Below are 12,614 nucleotides of genomic sequence, written 5' to 3'. Positions count from 1 at the left end.
AAAGTGATCTACCAAGAAGCTGGGTTTGGAACAAGCGGTATGTATTAGAATTACAAACAAAAAAGAAAATCTCAGAACTTAAACAGATTTTGCTTCTTGCTATCATAATTCCATATTAATTTCAAATTATAACAAGTATTTTTCTGGCAGAGTTGTCGATTCTGCCTGGGGTTTTGAACAGTGTTTCTACTCATGCACTTTCAGCAGCAGCTCTGGCCAGGAACCCTTTTCCTCATCTCTGCTCCAGCTCCTCCCTTGTGATGGAGGAGCTGAATGAACCAGTCACTGGGTAGCTGACACACAGAACAGATTTGGCTGACAAGAGTCTTGCCTTCCTTTTTTAGTGAGTTTATTTTTCATTATTACCAGTGCTAACAATCTCAAAGGTGACATACAAGTTACAAAGTCTGTGTGTTCAGTTGATTCCCTTAATGACAGTATTACTTCATCACTGTGAATGAGTTTTCACAGCTTGCCTCATTACAATATGTGTAAATAATTCAGCTGGTAAGTCATGTAAGTGATTAGAATGTTACTTTTTTTCTTTGCTGTTTTGGGCTTATGGACATAGGCCCTTGGAAAAGGCATTTTACCCCAGCACTACATTGTTCAAAAAGGTTTTTTCAGTTTGTGGCTGGCTGGAGCATGAATGTATTTTCAGGTTGCAATTTGGCGTGCACTTAGGTCTGTGCTCTCACAAAAAGCAGTCCGTGCTTGTCTCCTCGAATGCCTGTTCGTGCGTCCAACAAACACTGTGGTGTATAAATAAAAACATTTCTGCAGTCTCATAGTGAACTGATGCAGCTGAAAGTTTGTTTTTCAGCCAGATCAGTGATACCCTACCTGTGTCACTGAGCAGGGGACTAAATTCTTCTGCTGTCACAGCTGAAGAGGAATTCTGGGGACACAAGTAATCTCCCAGGGAAGTAGGAGGACCTCTTTTTTTTTCTTTTCTTTTTTCTTTCAGTTGCAAGACTAGCTTAAATGCATATTAGCCTCAAGTTAAGGCTTCTTTGAAGTAATACAAGAGGGTATATGTGAGGTCTAGTACTTTGTTAAAGTGGGGTACTAACTGTGATTAAATACCTACAGGGAGCAGATCTGCTGAATAAGAATGTGCACCTTTATATAGTCAGCCTTAAGAGCGTACAACTCTTACAAGGCTCTTACAACTACCTTCTTAAAATTTCAAGTATTAATAATGCCATTTTACAGGGAAAAAGGTGCAGGCATGAGTTCAAGCTGTTTCTCAAGGCTGAATAAAGAAAATCAGATCTTCAACATCAATATCCACCTTCTGTTGTATAATAACCACCTTTCCATAAATTCTCTTCAACTGAAACAGAACTCCTAGAGATCCTAATAATTAGAAGTGGTAAGTATCATAAACAGAATAGATCTGGTCTTGGAAATACACAGATAGCAGATACTTGCAGGGATTAGGACAATGTAGTGTAGAGAGCAAGTGATATACTTTAGTCAAGGTTTTACAATATTGCTATAAATACAATGGCCCAATTTAATCTTTCAGGCAAACCCCAAGATTAAACTAGACATTAAATTCACTGGTAAGTAGTCTTAATAAATTCATACGTGATCAGCTGAATACTACTGGGACAGTTAAAATAAGTCAGTCTTTCCAATTGATGTGGGCCCTTGCTGTTATGGAAATAAGATTTGCACCCGTGGTGATTTTTGGTTTGCAAAGAGAGAGCCTAGGGGAATACACAGGATCGGTTCAGTATCTGTGCTAAGGGTGGAGGTAAGTAGCAGCTGCTTTTCACAATACTCAGGTGACCACACGCTTAGTATTTAGGGAGTAAATATGCTGTTCAAACAGTATCTACATAAATTATCTTGTGGATATACTGAAAGATAAAAATATTTGTCTCATCAAAAAAGGCATATAGTGAAAATTCTTGCCTTCTGACTTTCACAGCTCATATTATATGTGAGATTTTTTTTCACAAAGGAATAGTTGTGAGTAGCACTGCTAAGTGCGCTGTTCTGCAGAATGGTTAATAGTACTGAATCACAGTCCAATTGAATTATAGTCTATTGATAGATTTATTATAATACTACTGTGACTAAAATGACAAGCCAAGTGCTTAAAAACTTGTACTTCAGTAAAATCTGTCATTACATAAACAGCTGTTAACATTTAGTCCTCTCTAATATTTCAAACAAGGGAGAGCAATGAATTTTCTAATATAACATATACTGAAGTGATCACTTCTAGCAGGGCTAACTAATTTATTTTGAAAACCATTTGACTTATCTAGACAAAGACTAATTATTAAATGCAGCATTTCTTGGATGGAAGGGCTGGTTTGTTTCCTGGCTGAGCAGTGTTGCACAAAAAATTGGAAAGAGTGTTTGTTTAAGAAAAATAATGACTGGGACCTTGGTGTAGGGTATTGTTCAGATCTCCCAGACAGGCCAGTTGTTTGCAGCCTGGGTAGTGACCTGAGTCACTGGATTAGACAAAACTCCCCTCACTGCTTCTCTGCTCAGTTCTTACATCCTAGCTGGCCCCTGATGCTGTGCGACTCCTTCAGCACATGCATTATGCATTGCTATAGACTATTTTAAACTAAAACATCTTACTGTATGTACAAAAAGACTGTCCTGTGTGACCGTTTTTGCATCTAGAGGAATAGTTTCTACAGACTACTTACAAGCATCATGTCTGTGTGTGATCTGATCAGTTCTGCAGCAGAAACCACCAGGAGTCTCTGGAAGGGCCAGGATGTTACATGGCACATTTTGGTGTAGAAATTTGTCTTGGCACAGCAGGACCTGCCTGGGAAAAATCCTCAGGGCTGTCTGAAATCCTAACCTGAAGATCTCCTGCAAGAGTTAGCCAAATCCTTTGTTATGGAAGTGGTGAGGAGCTGGGTCTGTCACCTTGTCTTTGTTCAGTGGAGTGTCTCTTCTGTGCATGGACTAGCTGAGGAGTTTCTGGACCACCCAGGGAGTTAAGGAGTTTAGCGCACTGAGTGTGCACACAGGGACATCTTTAAGACCCAGCTACACCACAATTATAACTAAAGGACAACTTGACTTTCATCCATGTGTCTCACGTAAAACAAATTCCACAGCACCTCTGTAATTGAAAACTGTGCTGAACAGCATTCATCAAGCTGTGAAATAAGATAGGCAACTCATGATTTCCTGTGGGCTGCCTTTTGTCTTGTGATTTAACTGGGCACAGGCTTTCCCTGGGAACATGGCAATAATGCCACACGGATCACACTGGTTTGTTTTCCGCTGCTTAAAATTGCTGTTGCTCTCTAGAGAAATCTGTGTCCAAGATTCTGCTTTTTTTTTTTCCCCCAGAATGAATTAATGTAATGAGACTTAATTGTGTGTTTTGTATTTATGATTGGCTTTGCTTTATTAAATCTCCTCCGTCATAGCTGGGGCAAGAGAGACGTAGAGCTACAGTCGGGATAGGGTAAACAGGAGAGTCACAAAATGGAACAGCCCAACAAAAGAAGAGTCCTGTTGCATTCCAGCAATGAATAGCTCCACTTGATTTAAGCTATTGGAAAAAACTGACAGAAAATATCCTTTGGCTGCTATTTCCCAGTCCTATTTTGTTAAAACTGATAAAGATCAGCTAACAATTTAATGCTGAAGTATGGGAGAAGTATTTACCCACACAGCTGCTCTTATTTAGTCCATTTTCTAAACTGTGAGGGGACCAGGTTTTCTCTTGGCATTTCCTAATCTATATCATACGAGTTAACATACTGTTTCACTTGGACACTGGATCTTTTTCTTAAGGCTGTGTATTTCCAGGGTTGTCAGCACTTTAGCTTTTCTTCCTCCTGCTGTGGACTTGGATTTGGTTCTGAGCTATATAGCTTTGAAAACACCATAGTACTGATATCTCACATATTTAGGTTCCGATTATTTTCAATATAATGTGCTAATATAATTTGCTCCATGAATCAACTGAAGTAATTCAAGAGTCGTAATACCAAAACATCTTGCTGTAGCTTTGATCTATCCTCCTCTCTCCATCACCTTAATTCAGGCGAATTAAGAAATTATATCTGTGTCTAGTTATTTTCCAGGAATTTTGTGCAATACTAGTTCTACACCATCACAGAAAAGGAATCCCTTCTATTCTTATTTCATATAAGTATAAAATTCTCATATTGAAAAGTGAAGAGTGGTGTTTCTCAGGGGTATTGGAACTGCTGCTGTTTAACATCTTTGTCGGCGACATGGACAGTGGGATAGAGTGCACCCTCAGCAAGTTTGCCGACGACACCAAGCTGTGCGGTGCGGGTGACACGCTGGAGGGAAGGGGTGCCATCCAGAGGGACCTGGACAAGCTCAAGAAGGGGGCCCATGCAAACCTCATGAAGTTCAAGGCCAAGTGCAAGGTCCTGCACATGGGCTGGAGAAACCCCTGGTATTAATACAAGCTGAAGGATGAAGAGATTGAGAGCAGCCCTGCCAAGAACGACTTGGGGGTACTGATGGGCAAGAAGCTCTGCATGAGCCAGCAATATGCACTTGCAGCCCAGAAAGCCAACCACATCAAAAGAAGCCTGCTTAGCAGGTCGAGGGAGGAAATTCTGCCCCTCTACTCCGCTTTCATGACATCCCACCTGCAGTACTACGTCCAGCCCCCAAAATAAGATGGACATGGACCTGTTGGATGAGTCCAGAGTTGTGCCACAAAGATGATCAGAGGGCTGGAGCACCTCTCCTGTGAGGACAGGCTGAGAGAGTTGGGGCTGTTCAGCCTGGAGAAGAGAAGGCTCCGGGGAGACCTTATAAGAGTCTTCCAGTACCTAAAGGGGGCCTACAGGAAAGACAGAGATGAACTTTTTATCAGAGCCTGTTGTGATAGGACAAGGAGTAATGGTTTTAAAATAGAGGGAGGTAGATTCAGACTGGATATAAGGAAGAAATTCTCCACTTAGAGGGTGTTGAGGCACTGAAATAGGTTGCCCAGAGAGGTGGTGGATGCCCCATCTCTGGAAACATTCAAGGCCAGGTTGGACGGGGCTCTGAGCAGCTCTGAGCAGTTGGAGATGTCCCTGCTCCTTGCAGAGGGGGCTGGACTAGATGACCTTTAAAGGTTCCTTCCAACCAAACTATCCTATGATTCTGTCATACAGAGAAGTTACTCTTGATTACTAAGTTACTAAGTTTCACAATATGGACTCCCCTGTATTATCCAAAGCAGAGAATTACTGTTTCAGAAAGTAGTAGCTCTACAAATGTTCCAGTGGACACAGCATCCTGCACAAATCTCCTTCCTTGTGATATGGATCTGTAATCTTGAGAATTCAGGAATTTACAAATGTCTGCCTTTACACACCAGACGTTTTCAAAACAACTCTGATCAAATCCTTGTTTTGATTAACAGACCATTTATTTCTAAACAGTGGGTGACAGATTTGTTTACTGCTGGATCATATACCAAGTGGGGATTTTCAATTTAAACCTGATGTCCAAATTTCTAGTGTTTTCCTCCATGCCTGTGCCAATGGAAAGGGAAGTCCTGCCTTCTCTACAGTCTCCCTTCTTCTGTTCAGTCACAGTTATGCACTTATCCAGCGAAAGACACAAAGCATGTGGTGGCTGGACATAGACGATATTTTCAGGAAATATATTAATCACTTCAAGCCATCTAGGAAAGTTTTAAGAGCTCAAGAAAATGAATGAATAGCTTTCAGCCATTAGGAATTTGTGTTTATTCCTGTTAGGAGAAAGATGTGACAGCTGGGCACAAAAAATAAACCAAAGAAAATGTGTTAAATTGCTACAGTAAACAATTATCAATAACGAAATGCAAAACACTAAAAATAGCTGTGAGAAAAAATCATTTCCAGGACCGACCCAGGAAGCATGACCAATTTTAGTTTGCTAATTTACAATATTATTCAAGAAAATCCAGTCACAGGCTGTGTTATCTATGATAGACCATACAGAAGGGTCTACAGACCCTCATGCCATCTCTGGCACCCTGAAGGAAAAAAAAAAAAAGAAAAAAAAAAAAAAGGGTATCACCTGAGACATTGTTCTGTCAAAGATGCCTCCTGCAGGGCTGCTGTGGAAATCTGGACCCAGAGAACTGACTTGCCCCAGCTAGGAAAGCAGGGAGAAGAGCCTGGAGTTCTTTCAGGAATGGGGCTGCCCATGAAACAAAGGCAGCTGTGATGCATAGAAAGGGGCTTAGAAGAAAAGGACAATTTTCTAGAGACAGAAACTGTCAAAGGCAACCTTTCTTCTCAAGAAATAGTGATTTACTTAATTGACGTGAGTGTCAAGCTCAAAAGCTGCAGAGTTTTCTGTACTTCAGTATGCATACTCAAGCAGCTCAGAGGCATATTTCATCAAACTATGGTGTTTTCATCTTACCTATCTAATAAGACCTTTTGGAGTCCTTTTCCTGTGTTGTAAACCAAAAAAAATCTCTGTAATATGTTGGAATATTACCAACATAATATTGCAGTGATATGTTGGAATATTACCATGAGCAGTGAAATCTAGTCCAAGCAAATTCTCTTCTACGCACTGTTCAAGATTTCCTACAGGAGCTCTAAGCAGATTAGTGCTGAGAGCCTGAGAGAACTACAGCTCTCAGATGACTTCTCGAGTGAGGCACACAGGCATAGGCCACTAAGATTAGTGGTTCTCAAGGTTCTCATAACTCCTTGGCTAATTAAGGTGCAGCCACGTGGTGTTTGAAAGTGTACATACAAACTAATGGGAATTGATGTACCATGATGAACGATGAACTCCGTAACCCAGCGACAGCTGTCAACAGAACTGCTGAAATCCTCACCGGCACCTCCGTATTTGCTAAGCTGCAACGCCAGAAACCTCATGTGCTGTGGCTGCCTATGTGCCACCGAGCTTGCAGAGCCAGCTCCTTCCCACTTGTTAGGCTGACCCTCCCAGTTACTTGCAAGGGAAATGTCCTCACCTCTGCAGTTGTGGAGGTCAAGACCATTTGGTCAGAGTTGCAGATGGCAGGTCAGACCTGAAGGGGCCTGCCCCACAAGCCTAAGGAATAACAGAAAGGTGAATATTTCTTTTTTGTGATGACTGGGCTTGTATTCTCAAGCCCTTCTCTGGGAGATGTATCGTTGAATCAAGCAGAATAGGCAGCCACAAAAGGCAGTCAAATTTGTGCAGTCTTACTTATTTGCATCTGTACTGTAAAAAAAATATCCTCCCACTGAGCCTGTTTTGTGAGAACATAATTCCTTGTCAGCTGCTTTCCAAGGTGATACTTTTGCCAGGAAATTCAGCCTGGCTATAGAACACCTTAGCACTGCAGTAGAAAGAACCCGAGCATTTTGTTGTTGCTGACTTGATCAAAACAGTGCAATAATAATCATCCACGATACTGAGTCTTCAAACAGAGATAACACTAAACCATTCAGATCTAACCTATAAGCTAATAATGCAAATATCTTAATATCTGGCACTATTAATCTATTAAAATTGGCTCTTTTCCTTACTAATATAATCAGTTGAGATTTCTTAAGACATATGTAGCTTAAAGCAGTATAATCTTCAAATTTCATAAGTCAACTCCCTTTTTATGTTTCATTACCTTTTTTCCTTGCTATACCTTCTTCTTCTAAGTGAATTAGGATGAAATGAAAGAAAAGGGATCAAACTTTGAAATGTTTTGAAATACGGTTTTTTGCCTTGTTAAAAAACATGAAATGTTTTTCCCCAAATGTGGCATTTTTTCAACAACTTCTATAATTAATAAGCACAATCCACCTTTAAAAAAATTAAATTAACAGTCTTTCTTACGTAAATTGCTCATTAACTGAGAAAACAAAGGTCTCGAAGTAAGGCTTCATGAAGAATCAACCTAAAGTTGCCATCTTGCCCTTCTACTTCCACTCATGTATTTCCGCTGCCTCCTTTGTGCGGGCAGTAGAGCCCACGCAGCAGACCAGGAAGCACACCAGGTTAGCCACCTGGGAGGCCAGAAACTAAATAAGCAGAGGAGAAGAGAAACAGCACAAGGAGCAAGATTATGTGATTTCATTTTCTGGTAGCAGACTGTATTTATATCTGCTTCAGCCCACCAAGAAAAGCCTTTGGAAGAGTAGGCTAACAAGTATCTGCAGTATGTCAAGATACATCCAGGATCTGTTTTAGGAAACAGTTTGTTTTTGACATAACTGCTAGTATTTATGCAAACGCCAATGTGCATTTGTAAATAGTCTTACACATTTTTTTTTAATATATTTCGGCTTTGGGAATAAAACTATTGCAATATCGATGGTTACAGACCCTCTAACTGGTGGAAGCACTGTAATACCAAATAGTGAGACTACACAGAGACTGGAGAGCACCAGGCTTTGGTGCTAAAACATCACCCTTGGCAGCGGTGGCTGCCAGCAATTTCTGGCATGGCACGTAGCTAGGAAGTGGTGCTCAGCACTTGGGTCAACATCTGTGGCTCCCAAGGACGCATGCTGCTTGAGCAGTAGTCATACACTGTGTTTTCAAAGTTTCCTTATCATATTCTGAGAGTCCTTGGTGCTGAGTGAAGCTTACTCAAATACTTAGAGCTTTAATTATGTATTTTTCTCTTTGTTGGAACAGAAACTAGGACAACAACCCTGCTCCTGAAGTCCAGTCTGGTCTCTCTCCTCAAAACAGCCTTAGCCACTCATACCTCCAGCTCACTACAATTCCTACTGCCCTGTGCTCAGCCTTTACATTTCCTTGCAGTTGCTAGCCCCAAAAGACAAAGCCCCCATCCCTAGCAGCCTACTACCTGAATGACCAAATTGACTATATGGAACATGGATAAACAGCAGTTTTGAAGTCAGAAACCACCCTCTTAACCCATCAGTGAGACCTCTTGTGTATCCAGCTTGATGAATACTCATGCAGCAATGGAACAAAAAACATACCGAAAAAGCTTAGGCCACTTCTAAGGTGTGCTACCTGCCTGCTCAGTAGATACATGAAGGGATAAGTAACATTACATACCTGCTGAATCACATACGTGAACTCAATTCCTGTGAAATAAAACGGGAAAATCTGCCAGGAGATTTGTATTCAATGAGCACAAATTTGTGGGTTTTTTTTTAGGAATGTTAATATGAAATTAAAAATGAGGTACTCCTGTGTTTTGGGAGACATTGAGTTCTCTGCATCACATAATTTATTTATAGTCCCTAGTTTTATACTAGCTCTAGGAGACAGGAGGCCTGTCTGAAAGTGACAGCAGAGGACATAAAGTCATTTTTCTACCCCCTCTGGTGAGTTGCAATTCTGGAAACAACTGCTTGATACAGTGCATACTGTGTAAGAATTATTCTCATATAAACATTACTTCACCAGATAAAAAACCAACTTCCTAGAACCCCAGTTTAGAATACTAGAAATCTGCAGAGGAATTAGCAGTGAGTCTCCTTATATTCTGCATAAATAATCCAGACTGTTTTGTGAACTTGCACTATGGCATCAGCACTCCTGATGCTCAAAGGGTTTGTATTTTGCCCCGTAACAATGGGGAAAGGCTCGGTGCTGAATTGCCATAGTGCTGCTGGGTGGTAGTTGCCAGGAGCAGCACACGACAGAAACGAAGCATCACTAACCGTCACCCTTGTTCTGGACTGTCACAAGTCCCTGGGATGCCCAAACGACTTTCACATCTAAGGCAGCAGCATATTCTCCAGCTGACAGCACAGCCGGCACAGCAGGAGGGAGGGGGCAGGAGGATGGCTAATGCCACCACTGTGCGACACTAACACAAAGCAAATTTACCAGCCTAGGAGAAAACTAACCCGCCATGGAAGTTTTCAGCTGGGTTAGCAAGTTGCACTGGGCGAGCGATAGCTGAGCGAGCAACAGAACTGACACAGGGAAGAGGCAGGGCTCTGGGCAAGGACTGAGGTCTTCTCCATGTCACAGGGATACTGTGGCTCTGCTGTGAGGTTGAACAAGATCCCGACCCTCAGCCCACATCCTGGCCAGATGCAGAGAAAGGGAATTATATAGATTAATGGACATCACTCTCATTTTAAAGGAAAAAGGAATCCTAGTACTTCTTAGGACTGCCTTACAGTAAAAACAAAGGGAAATTATAAATAACAGTCAAGCTTTCACAAGGTGGCAGAAGTGTTTGCGGTTTTTTGGCTCTTTTTTTTTTGTTTTGTTTTGTTTAAGGCAAGAGTCCTATAAAATTAGGGAGTTAAAATGCAGTATACACAACATTTTAAGCCTGTTAAGGCATCTGAAACAGTCTGGTGATCAGTATCAAAACAGGTCAAGTCTTTCATATTCTAGCAGTTACTGTTTTCCACAAAAGTATTCAAAATAAACTGCATCTGTATGAGAATGTTTTATTAAAAATACATATCTTCTGTTTCACATAAAAAGAACCAACACTGTAATTAAACACAGCTTAAGAAGTTGGACAGGAATTATTTGAAAAAAATACACATTCTTGTAATCCCAGAGCACCCAACCTTTGACTGCATAAGCCACAAATTAAAAGACCCAGAGTGCTTGTCCTGCACACAGAGAAGGGCCCAGGAAGGAGCAGGTGGTCAGAGGCAGGGGTGCTAACCACTCCACAACAGCTGTTCCCTGGCACAGACAGATGCAGGATACACACGTTCTCCTCCCCAAATCCAGGGAGGCCTGTCACTCCCCAGCCCTGTCGCTGGGCAGGATGGTAAGCTTAGCAAAACAAATCCTGGAGTGGCACTCAGCTCAAGTGTCACAGGTTGGCCACCTCTTCTGTAAAGAAGAAATACAGCACAGCACTTCCAGTTAATTTCACTTAGGATCCAGCAGAAACTCACATTAACAGCGCTGTTGAAAGAAATCCAGCCGTGCTTCAGTGATACAGCATGATGCAACAGTCTTTTCAATAAAGATGACCTTAACTGAAACCTACACTGGAATCCACTAACTTTTGGATTCCCACTTTCCATAACTCAGATCCATCTCAGTTTTGAAAAAACACAATTTTCAAAGCAACAAGTTATTAGCTTAGGCAGCAGCAAATACCGATTGAAAATTTAGTGCATAAAAATCAAAGTCAGAATACAAAAAAGCTGTCAGAGACGCCTGCTATTTAAAGTGTACAGAACAAAACACTGTCTGCATTTACTCTCTGTAGAAAACATCAGTTTGCCAGGCTGCTTTTCTTGCTCTGGAGATGCTGAAGATTCAACAAGTTTTAAAATCACTGAGAGAAGTATTCATCATCCTTCCAAAATGATCAGCATGTTTCATAAATTCAGGCTCAAAAAGCATACTAGACACTGACTGTAAACTAACATTTACTGGCCAACTCATAACATAAGCAAGGCACAAAGAAAAGACACTGGAGCGATGGGGAAGCAAGCTGACGCCGAATCACAAACCAGCGGTCCCTGTGCTTTGACCTGACAAAGCATCTAAGGATATGGGCAGCTGAAACATCAACAGTATCTATGGTTGGACAGCCAGAGTAACTGTAAAGCAAAGTTCAATTTTGAAGAAAAAAAAAAAAAAAAGCTGGCTTTCATGTCATTATACATGTTCTAATCCCATACAAGTCATGATCTGATTAAAGGAAAAAAAAAAAGAAAAGCTACTTCATCTAACATCATACCTTGTAAACCTACGAAGGTATTAAATCCATGTAACTTTACAGGCCTGTCTCTCCTTCAGTACTCTTCATCATCTACAGTGTTAATTCCTTAGACTGCAATTCAAGCACTCTGAGAGGCCTGACACTTTACTGACCATTCTGGGAATTTATGACAGAGATCAGCCTCCTCACTTAGGTCACTAAAGTCCGAGGCCTATCAGTTAAGACAAAATGATTCCTCTTAAGATACTGTTATTGCACAGACTGTAACAGAACAAGATTTGCCCAGCACAGTATTTGTTCCTATTTCTAATGCATGGAAAAGGAAATCAACTGATTTTCAGGACCTTGGGTGAGTTTGCAGAAATGTAATTAAAGAACTCTATTTGATTTTTTTTTTTTAACAAAGTAAATTTGTTCTGGGATTAATGAAATACAAATATCCACTAAGCTCCAGAATCAAAATAACTTTCCTTACTGGAATGAGATCTTAAACACAAGATCTCAATTTGCCAAAATCTGAGCAAATAAAATACTTGCCTTAATCATAACACTCTTCAACTCACTGGTCATCAGATTTCCAAGTAATTTCAAAGCCCATATTAAAAAGCTTTGATCCTCGGGGCTGACCTGCTCTGCATTTTAGAAGGAAAAAATGATTTAAAAACATCCCAGGTTGAGGATTCATAATCATTCTTCATCCTTGTTGAGCTACAAGTGAAGCTCTGAGGTTATTCAAAACCCTATCTTACATAAAATAAGAATGGGAAGCTTTCTCCAGTTGTGAGGTGTCAGCATAGGAAATAACTGGATTTAAAAAGAGCTCAACTTGAAAGGTGTTGAAAAACAAGGCTGAAAAGGTTAAGTCTTAATCAGTAATTAAATAAGCTACAGTATGAAAAGTTCAACAACCATAAAGATCAACTCTGAAAAATACACAAGCTCATTGTTACTTCTATAAACATCTAAAAATAAAACAACCCCAAAACAATCTAGATTTTAAAAATCTCTCCCCAGG

The sequence above is a fragment of the Chlamydotis macqueenii genome, chromosome 2 (assembly GCF_036417535.1).
Source record: "Chlamydotis macqueenii isolate bChlMac1 chromosome 2, bChlMac1.mat, whole genome shotgun sequence".
Classification (NCBI taxonomy): Eukaryota; Metazoa; Chordata; class Aves; order Otidiformes; family Otididae; genus Chlamydotis; species Chlamydotis macqueenii.
Note: the sequence above shows the minus strand (reverse complement) of the source record.